Source organism: Heloderma suspectum, chromosome 5, assembly GCF_057233095.1.
Source record: "Heloderma suspectum isolate Gila_16-S chromosome 5, 16-S_ref, whole genome shotgun sequence".
Lineage (NCBI taxonomy): Eukaryota > Metazoa > Chordata > Lepidosauria > Squamata > Helodermatidae > Heloderma > Heloderma suspectum.
Genome location: NC_139462.1, coordinates 213,976,510 through 213,992,293, shown reverse-complemented (window position 1 = coordinate 213,992,293; position 15,784 = coordinate 213,976,510). Strand labels below are relative to the sequence as shown.

The following is a 15,784-nucleotide window of genomic DNA, read 5'->3' as shown; positions in this document are numbered from 1 at the left end:
TTTTTTTTGCAAGATGAGCCAGATGCTTCCCTATTATCCTAAGGCTTGTGCTCAGAATTGTGAAAAAGGTCTTCCTCGAAATTAGAGCACTGTCTCTCTGATTTGCCAGTCGACAACATTGGCCTGATCCAGCAAGAGAGAGAAGTGGAAGCAGACTTCCATGTGAGTAGCTTGTGTACGGCCTTCTTCCTATCATGATGCTTGTGCAAGCCCCCTTGAATTGTCAGGTTGCATATTTTGATATTCGTTGCCATGCAGATCTCCATCTGGGACCCTCCGTTTGTTATGCATGACTAGTTGTTCAACATTATAGCTGGATTAGAGCCTTTAGCCTTAATTACAGTAGCCGGGTGTCCTACTTTACAGAGGACAGCCCTCTATTTTAGAGAGCTGCTGGAGAAGGGCCCTCTATTTCAAAGTGCCCTCAGTCTGAAGAGGTGTCCAGTCAAAATCTTACAAACAAAACAAAATCCTGAAATAAAATAAAGACCATGGGAAGATTTTTGTTCCAAATCAAAATGCACACATAAATCTAGTACAGAGCCAAATAGCTTATTGATTTTAATGGAGAGAGCGGCTCAGTAGCCATGTTCCTTTTTATTGCTTTTCATTGCCTCTCATCAGTGAAAGCAAGTGAGGGCACCCCCATGTACACAAGAGATCTGGCCTGGGCAAGGAGATGATCCATATGCACATTTGGATGCACACAGATAACTAGGTTGGAACAACTGATGTTGGTCCCTCCCATATTATTATTGATGTATATTGTGCTACTGATGTGTATATAGTTTCATCAAGGCTAGTAAACCTACTACCAGACAATTAATATTAATTGGCCTTGAACTCCAGGAATCTGAATCTAAGTCTCGACAACTGCCAAAGATGTACAGGACACAAAACCATGTTGTGCAAATTTGGCCCAAATGTGATCAGTTTACATTTACAAGCCTATGGGGCAATGAGCCAGTTCCCCCCAAATGAAGTCTGACCTCCCCAAGCAGAATCCTGCTGGAAACAAACTGTGCTCTTCTAAACTCTAATTCTTTTCAGTATAGCTTGGGTAGGTGGATTGTGCCAATCAGCCTTCAACTGTCAGATTAAATAAAATCCAATTAATAATCCCCCCATTCCCCCAACCCTTCTTTCCACCCCAAGACCCCTCCAAGTGGCTGACAAAAGGATGCCAAAACTATTTTTTTTTTTAAATCCTGATATAATCCTTAATCAATCATCTAATCCTGTGTGTGTGTGTGTGTGTGTGTGTAAGAGAGAGAGAGAGAGAGCTTTGGAGCGAGTGAGTGCCTGAAGGCAGAGGCAGGTTAGGGAGAGCTGAGAGTGAACAAGCTGAAGCTCACTCCTGAGAAGAGAGCAGTCCTGCGGGATGTATTGAAGAACTGGGTTCACAATCTCGGGGTGTTCTGGGACTTGATGATCTCAATGGAAGCACAGGTGGCGTCACCTGACTCACCAGCTGCATTCTTATCTGGAAAAAGCAGGCCTTGCCTCAGTGACTCATTCTCTGGTTACATCCAGGCTGGATTTCTGTCATGTACTCTACATGGGACTGCCTTTAAAAATGGTTGGGAAACTTCAATTATTGCAGAATGCAGCAGCAAGGACGCTTGTGGGGGCCAAGCAAGTGGAACATTTCACACCCACTCTGTAGAGGTTATGTTGGCTGCCTATTTGTTGATGGGTTCAATTGAAAATGCTGCTTTGGGCCTTTAATGCCCTAAACTGTTTGGGACCAGGCTATCGGAAGGACCCTCTGTACCCATATGGTCAGGTCTCGGCTTTAAATCTCCAAGGCCCTGATCTCTGGCTCATCCTTGAAAGACAAGAGACCATTCTTCCCCAACCTGGTACCCTCCAGAGGCCTATGGCCATGCTGGCTGAGAATTATGGGAGTCACAGTCCAACTAGGGATGTATGGGATCTGTAAAATCTGTTCCATCTGCATTTTGCAGATTGTCAGGTGCCTTTCATTCAGTCGTCTGCTTGTTGCCAGAATCAGATTTTTTCTAATTTCCTTGATTTTCACAAATTTGCATTTGTGAAAATGCTCAAATCCCCCCAATGTGCATTTTCATGCTTTAGCCGATGGGTAGGGATGGCAGAGAATTCCGCCATGGATTTCAGTGGGGCCGAATGCACTGGCATTCAGCCCCCCGAAACCCGTGGTGGAATGGCCTCCCACCCCCCGCCACCCCGCGGAATCCCCCCAGGATGAAGCTTACCTGGGGCAGATGTTCTGGCGGCTCTGGCAGCGGCGGCAGCTGGTCAGTCGGCCAGCTGCTGCAGCTGCAAATGGCGGCCGCCATAGCGGCCACCATTTTCAACCTGCCAGGCTGCCGTGATAGGCTACGTAAGTATTTACGTAGCCTATCATGGCAAAGAGCAGGGGCGCAAACGGCGGCTGCTACGCCATTTGCACCATTTGCACACATTTGCACACAAATGGCTGCTACGCCATTTGCGCCGCTGCTCTTTCCATGATAGGCTACGTAAATACTTACATAGCTTATCACAGCAGTCTGGCAGGACGCAAATGGCGGCCGCTACGGTGGCCGCCATTTGCTGCTGCAGCAGCCGGCCGTGGCTGGAACTCCGGCTGCAGACGGCCCTGGCCAGCAGCTCTGAGGAGGCGCCATGGAGCGGAGCCAGCCAGGGAGGATTCCGGGGGGAGGGACGGAGCGCCTCTCCCCCACCGCGGATCAAAGCTGCGAAAATGTAAGAGACTTTCGTACATCCCTACCTATGGGGGAAGTGCATATTTTTGGCTATGGCTTTAAAAACAAACAAACAAACAAACATATTTTTATATGACTAAATTTGCTTAAAACTCTGGAAAGTTTTTTTTTTTTTTAAAAAGGTCCACAAGTTTGTGGAATCCATGCGACTTGAGAAAAACCAGTCCGCTGCAGAATCTGCAGGTCAGATTCATAGGAATCTGAACTCATTTGATTCTGTTGTGGATTTCTCCAATATCCGTAAGTCCAACACTTCTGGAAGGCACCAGGTTGGGGAAGTCTGTGCTACACTGACAGGTAACCAGGAACAGAGCTTTTTTGGTGGTGGTCTCACATCTATGGAATTCACTCCCCCAGGAAATCTGCATGGCTTTATCATTATCAGTTAAACACAAACACACACAACGCATCCTCTCAAGACATTTTTATTTCTATCTGCATTTCATTAATTTGCACCAATCATTTTAGGGGGTGCCCTTAGTACCGTTTGGGGGGCCAGGGTGGAAAGGTAGGGTATAAATTAAATAAATAACAGGGATGTAATATGTTTTAAACTGATGGTTTTATGCAATGTCTTATCCTGGAATTTGTAGAGGGACTTGGATAGAAGTCAGTCCAGAAATGCTTTAATAAAGTAAATAAATATAAAACACAATGAAATAGAATTAAACAAATCTTTATGATTAAACACACAATAAGCCACACAGAACTAGAAATATATGAACTAATAATTACCCTGTGGCCAAGCCCAGCAGAATAAAAATCATAACAACTGTTCTCATGATCTTCTTGAGAGAGACCGTTCTGTAGGGATGTCAGAGAATTCTGCCACAGACTGAAATGGGATCGATTTCCCTTCAGTCCGTGCCACAGAATCCTCTGCGGAACGGCACCATGAGGTCCTGTGGAGCCAGCAGTCATGCGGCTTTTTTTTCGTTGTCTGCAAAGTCATGAAATTTTCGTAAATAAAAACACAGTGTAGTATATTCCAATAATAAATACATAAGTTTCTTTAAAAAATGAATTGTGCTCACCGCCTTGTTTGTGGGTGTTCTTTTTAAATTGAAATCCTCCACCTCCGTTTACTTTCAGCCAAAACACTTCCTCTTCCTAGGGGCTTCCCAAAAGAAGGCTGTCTGAGGCGTGCCTGAGCGATAAACTCTTTGTTTAAAGCAACGCTGTTTTAAAGAAAGAAAAAACCTTTTAAAATCACCATGCTGCTCCAGGACCAGCATGGTCTTTTTTAAAGGTTTTTTCTTTCTTTAAAACAGCGTTGCTTTAAACAAAGAGTTTATCGCTCAGGCACGCCTCAGACAGCCTTCTTTTGGGAAGCCCCTAGGAAGAGGAAGTGTTTTGGCTGAAAGTAAACGGAGACGGAAGATTTCAATTAAAAAAAAAAAAAAAAGGTAAATATTTACGAAAATAGCGATTCTTATGGAAGTTATGCAGACTCATGGAGATGGCTGGGCACTGGAATTATGGTTGTCGGTATGGATTTATCTTTGTAATTTTCAGAGCAGAAAAAAAGAGGAGAATTCTAGGGGCTTAAGAATGGTGGAACAGAACACTGGCCACAAACTGCAGAAGTCAAGCGGCACGGAAGGTACACAATTCGTACATCCCTACCATTCTGTCTCCTACTAATATCTAGGGATGGCAGAGAATTCCGCTACGGACCTTGGTGAGGCCGAATGTCAGTGCATTCGTCCCCTCGAAATCTGTGGCGGAACGGCCTGCCACCCCCCACCCCCCCGCGGATCCCCCCCGGGATGAGACTTACCTGGGGCAGATCTTCTGGGCGACGGCGGCTGCAGCGGCGGCAGCAGCTGGTCTTCCAACTGGCTGCCGCCACCGCCATTTGCAGTCTGAAGGTTTTTTTTTTTTTACAAGACGTGATAGGCTATGTAAAGACTTACGCAGCCTATCATGTCTGGCTTAAAAAAAAAAAACACGTATGCAAATGGCGGCGGCTATGGCCGCTGCCACTTGCATTCCTTATTTTTACCCATCTTAGTATACGTAAATATTTACGTAGACTAAGACGGCGAAAATAAGGGGAACGCAAATAGCGTAGCGGATGCTATTTGCGTTCCCCCTTAGTTTCGCCGTCTTAGTCTTAGGGGTGGACGAAAGTCCCTTACCTGTCCTTGAAGGACGTTCGCGGTGGGGGGGAGGCGCTTCGCTGCTCCCCCCGCGAAGTTCCGGCCGGGGGGGAGGCTTCCCGCCTCGGCCCGGCCGAAATTCAGGCCAGGGAGGAGGCTTCCCACCTCGCCCGGCCGCGAACGCAAAAGTTAAAAAAAAAAAAAACGCCCCCTGATAGGCTACGTGACGATTCACGTAGCCTATCACGGCTAGATCTGCAAAGTCAGCCGTGATAGGCTACGTCAATCGTCACGTAGCCTATCACGGGTGACTTAAAAAAAAAAAAAAGTGCGTACGCTAATGGCGGCCCCCATAGGGAGCCGCCATTTGTGTTCCTTATTTAGTCGCTGTAGTCTACGTAAATGTTTACGTAGACTACGGCAAAAATAAGGGCAACGCAAATAGCATTGCCCTTATTTTCGCCGTAGTCTACGTAAATCTTTACGTAGACTACAGCGACCAAATAAGGAACGGGAATGGCGGCTCCCTATGGGGGCCGCCATTATCCGTACGCGCTTTTTTTTTTTTAAAGTCACCCGTGATAGGCTACATGACGATTGACGTAGCCTATCACGGCTGACTTTGCAGATCTAGCCGTGATAGGCTACGTTAATCATTACGTAGCCTATCAGGGGGCGTTTTTTTTTTCTTTTATTGCAATGGCGGCGGCGGCAGCCAGTCGAAAGACCGGCTGCCGCTCCCGCCCCGCTCGAACACCCGCCGAACCGCCAGCCGGACCTGCCGCCGGGAGGGACATTCGGCGAAGGTAAGTCCCGTCCCGGGGGGGGGGTGCGGGGTGCGGGGGGGTTCGGAGGATTTCTCCCCGAAACTTGTTCGGGGGGCCAAACACGTTGGCGCTCGGCCCCCCGAAGTTTCGGGGAGAAATTCTCCGCCAACCCTACTTAGTCTACGTAAATATTTACGTAGACTAAGATGGGCAAAAATAAGGAACGCAAATGGTGGCGGCTGTAGCCACTGCCATTTGCATATGTGCGTGTGTGTGTGTTTTTTTTAAGCCAGACGTGATAGGCTACGTAAGCCTTTATGTAGCCTATCATGGCTGACTACAGGGTTGCAAACGGTGGCAGCTACGGCTGCCACCATTTGCGTCCCTGCTAGCCAGCGGCCGGATGTCCGGCTGCTGGCGGAGCCAGCTGGCGGCTCCGTGGAATCCCTGTGGAGCGGAGCCGGCTGGCCAGGATTCCGGGGGGGATTCCGGGGGTAGGGACGGAACGCCTCCCCTCCCCCAGCGGAACCCAGCGGAGCCAGGTTAGGGGAGTTTCGTACATCCCTACTAATATCATGCACAATATTTTGTCGCATGTGTGCTTTAGTCAGGTAGTATACATGAATAAGCTAAGCAGCTATTTAGTTCATACAATATTAGAAAAGCTATAGGTATCACTTGACAAATAAATATTTAGTTATTTAAAAAGGCATTTCTGTTGGGAAATCCTGCCCATCTATATTGCTTACGTAGCTATTAGATTTTATTAGTAAGAACCCAAAAAATGAATGACATTAATGTGATCAGCATAAAACATTGACCTACTTTCACTAGATGAGAGCAAGCAGACCTTCTCAGGTCTGCTGGGTTTTCTAATTTACTTGTCCTTTTTAAAATGCTGGCATTTTTCTTAGCATGCCTATAAAATATAGCACGACTCTGAACACATTACAAAATAGACTTCACCACATAGTTTTGATAATGCATCAGGTGTTTTTACTCTTGGCTGAAATGGGTGGGCTTTTTTTTTTTTTGCTTTGGAGGAAAAAAAGGAGGGACGTGGAAGTAGAATTGGGAAAACAGAAATAACATCACCGTGCAGTTGATGACAACTCCAGCAACACCCAACAACGTCAGGTGATGGAAACGAGTGCTGTGCCAAAAATTTCTCACATTTTTTTTTACCATTCTCATTCAATTTGACAGAAGAGTAATTGCTTTTGAAAATAAATTCAGTGGTGAAGAAATTTTGGAGAAATTCTCATGGGTTGGGTTTTGGTTTCCTGGGCTTACCTTACTTAGGAGGTGGCTGAGAGATGAGCACAAGCATCCTGTCTTTCATTGTACAATCATCTTTTTGGCAGCCTTTATTAGGAGTGCACGAAAGCCACTTACCTGGTCTTGCAGCTTGTTCGCGGTGGGGGGGAGGCGCTTCGCTGCTCTCCCCCTGAAGTTCAGGCCGGGGAGGAGGCGCCTCGCCTCGCCCGGCCGCGAAATAAAAAGTAAAAAAAAAAAAAACGCCCCCGTGATAGCCTACGTGATAGTATAGTATCACGTTCCTTATTTGGTCGCTGTAGTCTACGTAAAGATTTACGTAGACTACGGCGAAAATAAGGGCAACGCTGACTTTGCAGATCTAGCCGTGATAGGCTACGTTAATCGTCACGTAGCCTATCACGGGGGCGTTTTTAAAAAAAAAAAAAAAAACTTTTGAGTTCGCGGCCGGGCGAGGCGAGGCGCCTCCTCCCCGGCCTGAATTTCAGCCGGGCGAGGTGGGAAGCCTCCCCCCCGGCCTGAATTTCGGCCGGGTGAGGTGGGAAGCCTCCCCCCCGGCCTAAACTTCGCGGGGGGAGCAGCGAAGCGCCTCCCCCCCACTGCGAACAAGCTTCGAGGACAGGTAAGTGACTTTCATCCACCCCTAGCGGCTACGGCCGCCGCCATTTGCGTTCCTTATTTTTGGCCGTCTTAGTCTACGTAAATATTTACGTAGACTAAGATGGCCAAAAATAAGGAACACAAATGGTGGCAGCTGTAGCCGCCGCCATTTGCGTACGTGTTTTTTTTTTTTTTAAACCCAGATGTGATAGGCTACGTAAATCTTTACGTAGCCTATCACTTTTTTTTTTTTTTTAAGAAGACTGGAAATGGCGGTGCCGGCAGCTGGTTGGAAGACCAGCTGCCGCCACCGCTGCCACCACCGCCGGAGACGCCACCGCCCGGAAGATCCGCCTCAGGTAAGTCTCATCCAAGAGGGGATCCGTGGGGTGGCGAGGGGTGGCAGGCCATTCTGCCACAGATTTCGGGGGGGCCGAATGCACTGGCATTCGGCCTCACCGAGATCCGTGGTGGAATTGTCTGCCATCCCTAGCAGCCACAAAATGATTACCCTCCCATCTAGGGATGTACGAAAGTCACTTACCATTTTGCAGATCTGCTTCGTGGTGGGGGGGGAGGTGCTCCGTCCCTCCCCCTGGAATCCTCGATGGGAGGGGAGGCACTCCATTCCTCCCCCCCAGAATCCTCAACTGGCCGGCTGTGCTCTGCGGCGGCTCCGCAGAGCTGCCAGCCAGGCCCAGGCTAAGGCCAGAGCTGTCCACAGCTTGATTTCCGACTGCGGAAAGCTTTGGGCAAAACAAAAAACAAAAAAACCCGCGTACGCAAATGGCGGCGGCTATGTGCGCTGCCATTTGCGTTCCTTATTTTTGGCCATCTTAGTCTACATAAATATTTACGTAGACTATTACGGCGAAAATAAAGGGGAACGCAAAGAGCGCCCGTTACACTATTTGCGTTCCAATTTATTTTGGCCGTAATAGTCTACGTAAATATTTACGTAGACTAAGACAGCCAAAAGTAAGGAATGCGAATAGCGGTGGCTGTAGCCGCCGCCATTTGCGTACATGCTTTTTTTTTTTTTTAGCCTGCAGTGATAGGCTACGTAAATAGTTGTCAAAAGGTGTCCCTGCGTTAGCCGTGGTAGGCTACATATGTATTTACGTAGCCTATCATGGGATGAAAGAGGAAGCGAATGGCAGCCACAGGGCGGCCGCCATTCGCAAGTCGGTGCCGACGGGAGCGGGTAAGTGCTTCGTTTCGCGCTATTTTCGTGGGGTGGGGGCTTTGTGCCGCCCGACTTTCATGGGTTGGGGGAGGCAGGGGCTTCGTTCCGCAATGGATTTCGGGGGGCCGAATGCACTTGCATTTGGCCTCACCGAGATCCATCACAGAATTCTCTGACATCCCTACTCCCATCCTAAATTATACTGCTAAAATGGAGAAAGCACAGCATAACTAGGAGTGGATTTGTGTGTGGAAGGACTGTGAGCTCAGTTCAGTTTTGGGACTCAAAAGAAATTCCTAAGTTTTGAATTCTGGAATTCTAAGTGTGTGTCTTTTACACTAGGTTCCTATTGCTGGATTTCAGGGTTCTTCTAGTAAAAAAAAACAAGCCTAAAGTCTGCCCAAGACCTCACAAGCCTAAAGTCTGCCCAAGCCTGGCTTTCAGGATTAAAATAAAACAATGGAATCCAATGACAATTTAAACATAGAGTGTTGCTGATTATAAACAGGGGGCAAAACAAATCATCCAGCAAATGCCTGGGTAGATAAAATATAGCTTTAACATGGCTCCTGTTGGAAAGCAATATTAGTGCCACTCAAATATGTCTGGGAAGGACTGTTTCATAAACGTAAGAAGAATCGGCTGCTATTTCTTCCTCAATTAATTCCACTCTCAGGTCAACTCAATGCCATTATGTGTTTGAGTTCTGCCCAAATTACCTTCTAGGAGGTCCCTTAAAACTCAGTGCCTCTGATTATAAAGAGATTCAGGATCCCTCACCCTCAACTATGTAACTCCTGAGCTGGGAACCATTTTTTCTAGTAGGCCAAGGGGAGTGGGTGAGTGAGGCCTGTGTGTATAGCAGGAAGGCAGACTGTGCTGGGAATGGATCTAAGGAGGAGAAGAGAGGTGATTTTGGCTCTCTGCGGGGGGAAACCCTACGGCAGTATGGGTTCCTCTAGACAGCTGCGGGGAGTAAGGTTCTCTTGAAGTGGGAATGTTCTAGACCCTCATCTTAAGCTCAGCAAGCAACACACAAGCACTTACTGAAGTACTGATCCTGAAACTTCTCACCGCTCAGAAATGGGAGTGCACGAGCATAACAATACATTGAAGAAGGCTTGTAAATAGCCACTCACCTGGTCATTTATGATAAGCAGTTTCCAGAGGGGTAGCCTGGTTAATGCATTGCAGCAAAACAAGAAATCATCTTGTTGCACCTAAAAGTCTAACAAACTTACTATAGGGTTGTGCGAACTCACCCGAGTCCACCCTGCGACCCGCTCTCCAGATCACAACACTGGCTCTTTTATGGGTTCTGTTGTGTCTTTCTGTCCCTCGTTAGGTAAAAAGTGGGTGTTCTGTGTCCCTTCATTTCCTTTTTCCACGCCATCTGTTTCTCAGTTCCGCAGCCTGAGACTCTTGTGATGGTTCGCGTGAGTGGTATGTGCCTACCCATTGCTCCAAAATGGTGGCTGGAGCCACGTTGGTCTTCCCCCCAACCCCCCCCAATGCCCTTGGGCACTGAGTCCAAAAGCAACCATTGCAAAAATCCAAAGCTGCAAAAATGTGTGAAAGTGTGCCTCTGTAACTGCGCAGCTGTGAAGAATGGGGGGAGTCGAGGGGCATCACAGAGTGACGCAAGCACTATGCATGCCTACAACACGCCCACTGCAAAATGTGAAGTCAGTTTGGGGAAGGGACAGATAGGGATGTCAGAGAATTCCGCCACGTGCATTCGGCCCCCCGAACTCCGTGGTGGAACGGCCTGCTCTCCCGCCCCCCCCGCGGATCCCCCCCGGGACGAGACTTACCTGGGGCGAATGTTCTGGACGACGGCGGCTCCAGCGGCGGTGGCGGCTGGTCTTCCGACCAGCCGCTGCCGCCATTTGCAGTCTGTCCCCCCCCCCCATTCGTGATAGCCTATGTAAACACTTACGTAGCCTATCACATCTGGGTTAAAAAACAACAACAACCGTATACGCAAATGGCAGTGGCTACGGCTGCCACCATTTGCATTCCTTATTTTTGGCTGTCTTAGTCTACGTAAATATTTACGTAGACTAAGAAGGCGAAAATAAGGGGGAACGCAAATAGCGTAGCAGACACTATTTGCGTTCCCTCTTATTTTCGCCGTCTTAGTCTACATAAATATTTATGTAGAGTAAGACGGTGAAAATAAAGGGGAATGCAAATAGCATCCGCTACGCTATTTGCATTCCCCTTTCTTGTCTTCGTCTTAGTCTACGTAAATATTTACGTAGACTAAGATGGCCAAAAATAAGGAACGCAAATGGCGGCAGCCGTAGCCGCCGCCATTTGCGTACACTTTTTTTTTTTAACCCAGACATGATAGGCTACATAAGTCTTTACGTAGCCTATCACGGCTGACTACAGGGACGCAAACAGTGGCGGCTATGGCCGCCGTCATTTGCGTCCCTGCTAGCTAGCGGCCGGATGTCCGGCTGCTGGTGGAGCCGGCCGACGGCTCTGCGGAATCCCCGCGGAGCGGAGCCAGCCGGCCATGATTCCGGGGGGGAGGTGCTCCATGCCTCATCCCCCGGCGAGGATTCTGGGGGGAGGGACGGAGTGCCTCCCCCCCCAGCAGAACCCGGCGGAGCCAGGTAAGGGGATTTTCGTACATCCCTAGGTCTATGTTGAGCAGAACGTATTTTTGGAGCTCTCATTCCCAGAAGGAAAGAAAGAAAGAAAGAAAGAAAGAAAGAAAGGAAATTAGCTTGATTTCTATACTCTTGTCCTCCTCACCCTGCTTGCAGCTCGTCTTCCTTGCAAACATTTACATCTGACTTTGCTGTAGTTCTATTTTCTTTTGCTTTTGCCATTAATTCAGAATCTTCTCATTTCCATACTTTTCAACATGTCGTTTCATCTCTTTTGATCCAGTTCCATTTCTTTTCTCTCTCTCACAACCTTCCCTCACCTTCATACACATTCTGCATTTTGAACTGAACTTTATTGGTTGGTAAAGGATTGCTTGAAAGGGTTTCAGACAGACAGACAGAGATATTGCTGACAAACACAGCTATAGCAGATTGCTTAATCACATTTCTCACCTAGAACTGGTATAATAAGGGTGATCCATAGGGTGTGAATCAAGATGCTAGTGAAGATGAGCTAATGGAGCTTGGCCAGCCTTAATTAGAGTTTTCAAGCCAAGTCCTTTCCCTCTCTTCTTGTCGCAAGAGTGGCAGCCTCTCAGTTTCATAATAGCTGTCATCTTGCTCTGAGCAGTTTATCTTCATATTTTCTCTGTGTCTCTATTTTGGTTTGACACCAAAGGAGTGGTGTTTATTTACCCAAAAAGGAAGAAAAAAAGAGAGGAAATGTCTTTGTTCTACCTAGCTATAATTGCCCTGGGTTCTGGGTCTACCTCCTCCACACCTCTGCTTCCTGAACCCAGGATACCACAAAGATTAGGGCTGCCAGCTGTCAGAGACAGTATTTCAGAACACCCCCTTATTTTGTAAAATGGGACTTGCAAAGGATGAACAAGTGACCCATCTTTCAGAATAGTCTTACCACATTTTTTTAAAACAACAACAGCAGCACTTTAACACCCCAGGATGATATCACCCACTTAGCGCATGGGCTGATCTCTTTCTGTGCTTGGTTACTTTGATTGGGGAGAAGGCACATCTGGCCCCCTTTTTTAGAAACAATCATTCACAGAAACTAAACACATGGAGGTTTTTCTTCTTTGCTTTCCAACCCCTCCCCAGGATGTGCACTTATACACTCATCCATTTGTCAGAAACCGTTGGGCAACAAAGAAAAACAGCAACAGAAGGCAGCATTAACCCTCATAGGATATGGGGCAAATACTGACATTAACCTGCCTAGCAGCCAAACTACACATTATGCTAATCACACTAATTACACTGAAGTTAGTGTTTTATTTACTGTAGTGTAAGCATGTGCAGCCCTGATCTGGACCGAACCACCATGCATACTGCGGCAGGGGGAGAATTAAACCTTTTCTCCACCACTATTCCCTGAGAAATCCCCTCTTCATGTGGTAGGGGTGTTAAAAAAGGGGCGGAGTCTCATTTGGTGTCAGTAGAGTTCCCTTCCCCCCCTTTTAACCCCCCAGCAAGGGGAAGGGATTTCAGTAAGAAATTGATGGTGGGGGAAAAAGTTGATCCAAATTTAGGGGTGGACGAAAGTCCCTTACCTGTCCTCGAAGGATGTTCGCGGTGGGGGGGAGGCGCTTCGCTGCTCCCCCCGCAAAGTTCAGGCCGGGGGGGAGGCTTCCCGCCTCGCCCCGGCCGAAATTCAGGCCGGGGAGGAGGCTTCCCACCTCGCCCGGCTGCGAACGCGAAAGTTTAAAAAACAAAACAAAAACGCCCCCTGATAGGCTATGTGACGATTAATGTAGCCTATCACGGCTAGATCTGCAAAGTCAGCCGTGATAGGCTACGTCAATCATCACGTAGCCTATCACGGATGACTTAAAAAAAAAAAACGCGTACGCTAATGGCGGCCCCCATAGGGAGCTGCCATTCGCGTTCCTTATTTGGTTGCTGTAGTCTACGTAAATCTTTACATAGACTACAGCGACCAAATAAGGAACGGGAATGGCGGCTCCCTATGGGGGCCGCCATTATCCGTACGCGCTTTTTTTTTGTTTTTTTAAAGTCACCCATGATAGGCTACATGACAATTGATGTAGCCTATCACGGCTGACTTTGCAAATCTAGCCGTGATAGGCTACGTTAATCGTCACGTAGCCTATCAGGGGGTGTTTTTTTTTTCCTTTTATTGCAATGGCGGCGGCGGCAGCCGGTCGAAAGACCGGCTGCCGCTCCCGCCCTGCTCGAACACCGGCCGAACCGCCAGCCAGACTCGCCGCCGGGAGGGACATTCGGCGAAGGTAAGTCCCGTCCCGGGGGGGGGGCGGGGGGCGGGGGGGTTCGGAGGATTTCTCCCCGAAACTTGTTCAGGGGGCCGAACACGTTGGCGCTCGGCCCCCCGAAGTTTCGGGGAGAAATTCTCCGCCAACCCTATCCAAATTGAGGCTGCACAGATGTCCCTTGGAGAAAAAGAAAAGCTAACCTTTGGCTACATGTGACACTACATGACTAGGATAACATGTACTTTGGCTCTGAAAAGGATGTGGGTAGCAACTACAGAGAGTATAAGGAAGTAATAGCACCTGAGCTGTGATGCATGTGAGACTGAGAGGTATGGGGACAGAACAGCCTTCCCCAACCTGGTGCCTCCAGATGTGTTGGACTGCAACTCCCATAATTCCAATGGCCATGCTGGCTGGGGATTATGAGAGTTGCCATCCAACACATCTGGGGGGTGCCAGGTTGGGGAAGGCATGGATAGAATGTTAAACTGAAATTATATTCACAGTAAACACATAGGCAGGCAAATAGCCTGATTAAATTAAATTTAGTTTTGAGTATTTATATGACACGTTTTTACGGTGTTGCCTTCAAGGCTGCATATATCAACCCAATAAAATCCAAACTACAATAGAATTAAGTTAAAATATATACAATGCATGGAATTTGACAAATAAAGCTTCTTCTTCAGAGAAACTGGATTAAAACAAACACACACTCATGATCTGGGGAGCAATCCTAGCGCTGGGCAAAAACCATCTGAGGGTCTGTTGGAAGTGACGTAAGTTCCGCTCCACCAGTGAGTTGGCACATCTGCCGCCAGAGATACCCCCACCCCGCCCCACCCCCATACACCCATGGAAAGCTCTGCATGCACAGATACCCCACTGGCAGTGGGGACAAAACAGGGATTGTGGGGACAGATGACAGCCCTCTTGTTCTATTGCTACTTCCCCCCCTCCAAAGGGCCTTAACCATAGTTAATTCCACAGTTAAGCCTTAGTTAATTCCTTCCCATTGACCACAATGGGAAGGGGGGTGAAAAGAGGCAAGGCCCACCCCACAAAGGTAAGGTCCCCCCCCCCGCAGCAGCTTTCACCCTGGTCTCAGCAAGCCAGAAGGGTGAAGAATGGCTCTCCCTTTTCCCACCATAAGGTTACTCTGCCCATTTCTTCCCTTGTAAAAGGCCTTCCCAGATCTTTGGTTGTCAAGGATAAAGAATCAACCCCTCCCTCTATACACACTGGTACTTCGATCAGCTCCGTCTCCTCTTATACTCCCTCTTCTCTTGACCTACTGGAGCAACTTTGCCTGTCTGACACCAAAGGATTGCTCTCTCCACTCTTTCATTTATATAGCTAGCTTTCAATATTTACAAGACTTACATCCCTGTCACCTAATATTGCGTGCATGACAAAGCATATTTGCCACTCCTCCTGATCTGCCCTGCTACAGGAGACTCTGGGAGCATCTCTACACCAGTCTAAAATCCCACATTTAAAAGGGGGCTTTCTGCTTCCGTTTTAAATGCAGGATCATGATGGGGTCCCTTTACACATGCTTCCTTCCCCCCCTTCCCCCCCTTATGTGAGTCTTCGGTAAGTTTCATTATACAGCCACTAGATGGCGCTGTAGTCTAGCTCCTCTTATTGTGCATTTTCCTCTTTCCACGGAAGGAACTCAAGTGGAACTCAAGCGCTGTAATTTGATATCTCATTATCTCCAATGTTTTTAAAAAATGGAATAAGATCATTTAGTGCGGGAGATGCCCTGGAGGTTGATGACATCATCTAAAGGACACGCAAACTTCCATGACTAACCAACCTCAGTAGCAGGATAAAAGCTCCATGTGAAGAAGCTCTGGATGTTTCCAGGTGAGGCTTTTACTGTGCATGTGCCCTGTCTCAGTCATGGAATGGTACAGACATTGTCACTGTCCATTTGAAGTCCTCCTGTGCTTTCCCACTGCTTCTGTACCAGAAAAAAAAAATGTGAAGGAAGCAAAGGTGGAATAGTTGCACAATGTCTTTGGATTGGTAGTGCTAGGTAGAGCTGTGCACTGCTTCAGTACAAAGCCTGAATAACGAGGCAAAGCAGGTTGATTCAGAGGCCTTGTCAGGATAGGGATCAGACCAGCACTGAGGTGCCCCAAAGTGAAGCAGCTCCTCCATGAAGCACCTCACCTGCCTTGTATATTTGGAGCTCTTCTTATGCCAGCCCAGATAGGCTCTCT

General features: G+C 47.9%; 2 protein-coding genes across 4 annotated transcripts in view; one reads left to right on the top strand and one right to left on the bottom strand.

Moving 5' to 3' along the window:
* The window catches only part of ADARB2 (adenosine deaminase RNA specific B2 (inactive)), a 635,707-nt gene that overhangs the window by 561,465 nt on the left and 58,458 nt on the right, over window positions 1–15,784 (bottom strand). The window lies entirely within an intron of this gene.
* LOC146345147 (uncharacterized) overlaps window positions 4,066–15,784 on the top strand; it is a 42,958-nt gene continuing 31,239 nt past the window's right edge. Inside the window, exon 1 of one of the 3 annotated variants that reach the window (XM_084855085.1) lies at window positions 4,066–4,156. The gene's annotated coding sequence lies outside the window, so the exon portion shown is untranslated. The remainder of the gene's footprint in view (window positions 4,157–15,784) is intronic. The other 2 variants (XR_014791890.1, XM_084855084.1) reach the window with 2 other exon arrangements.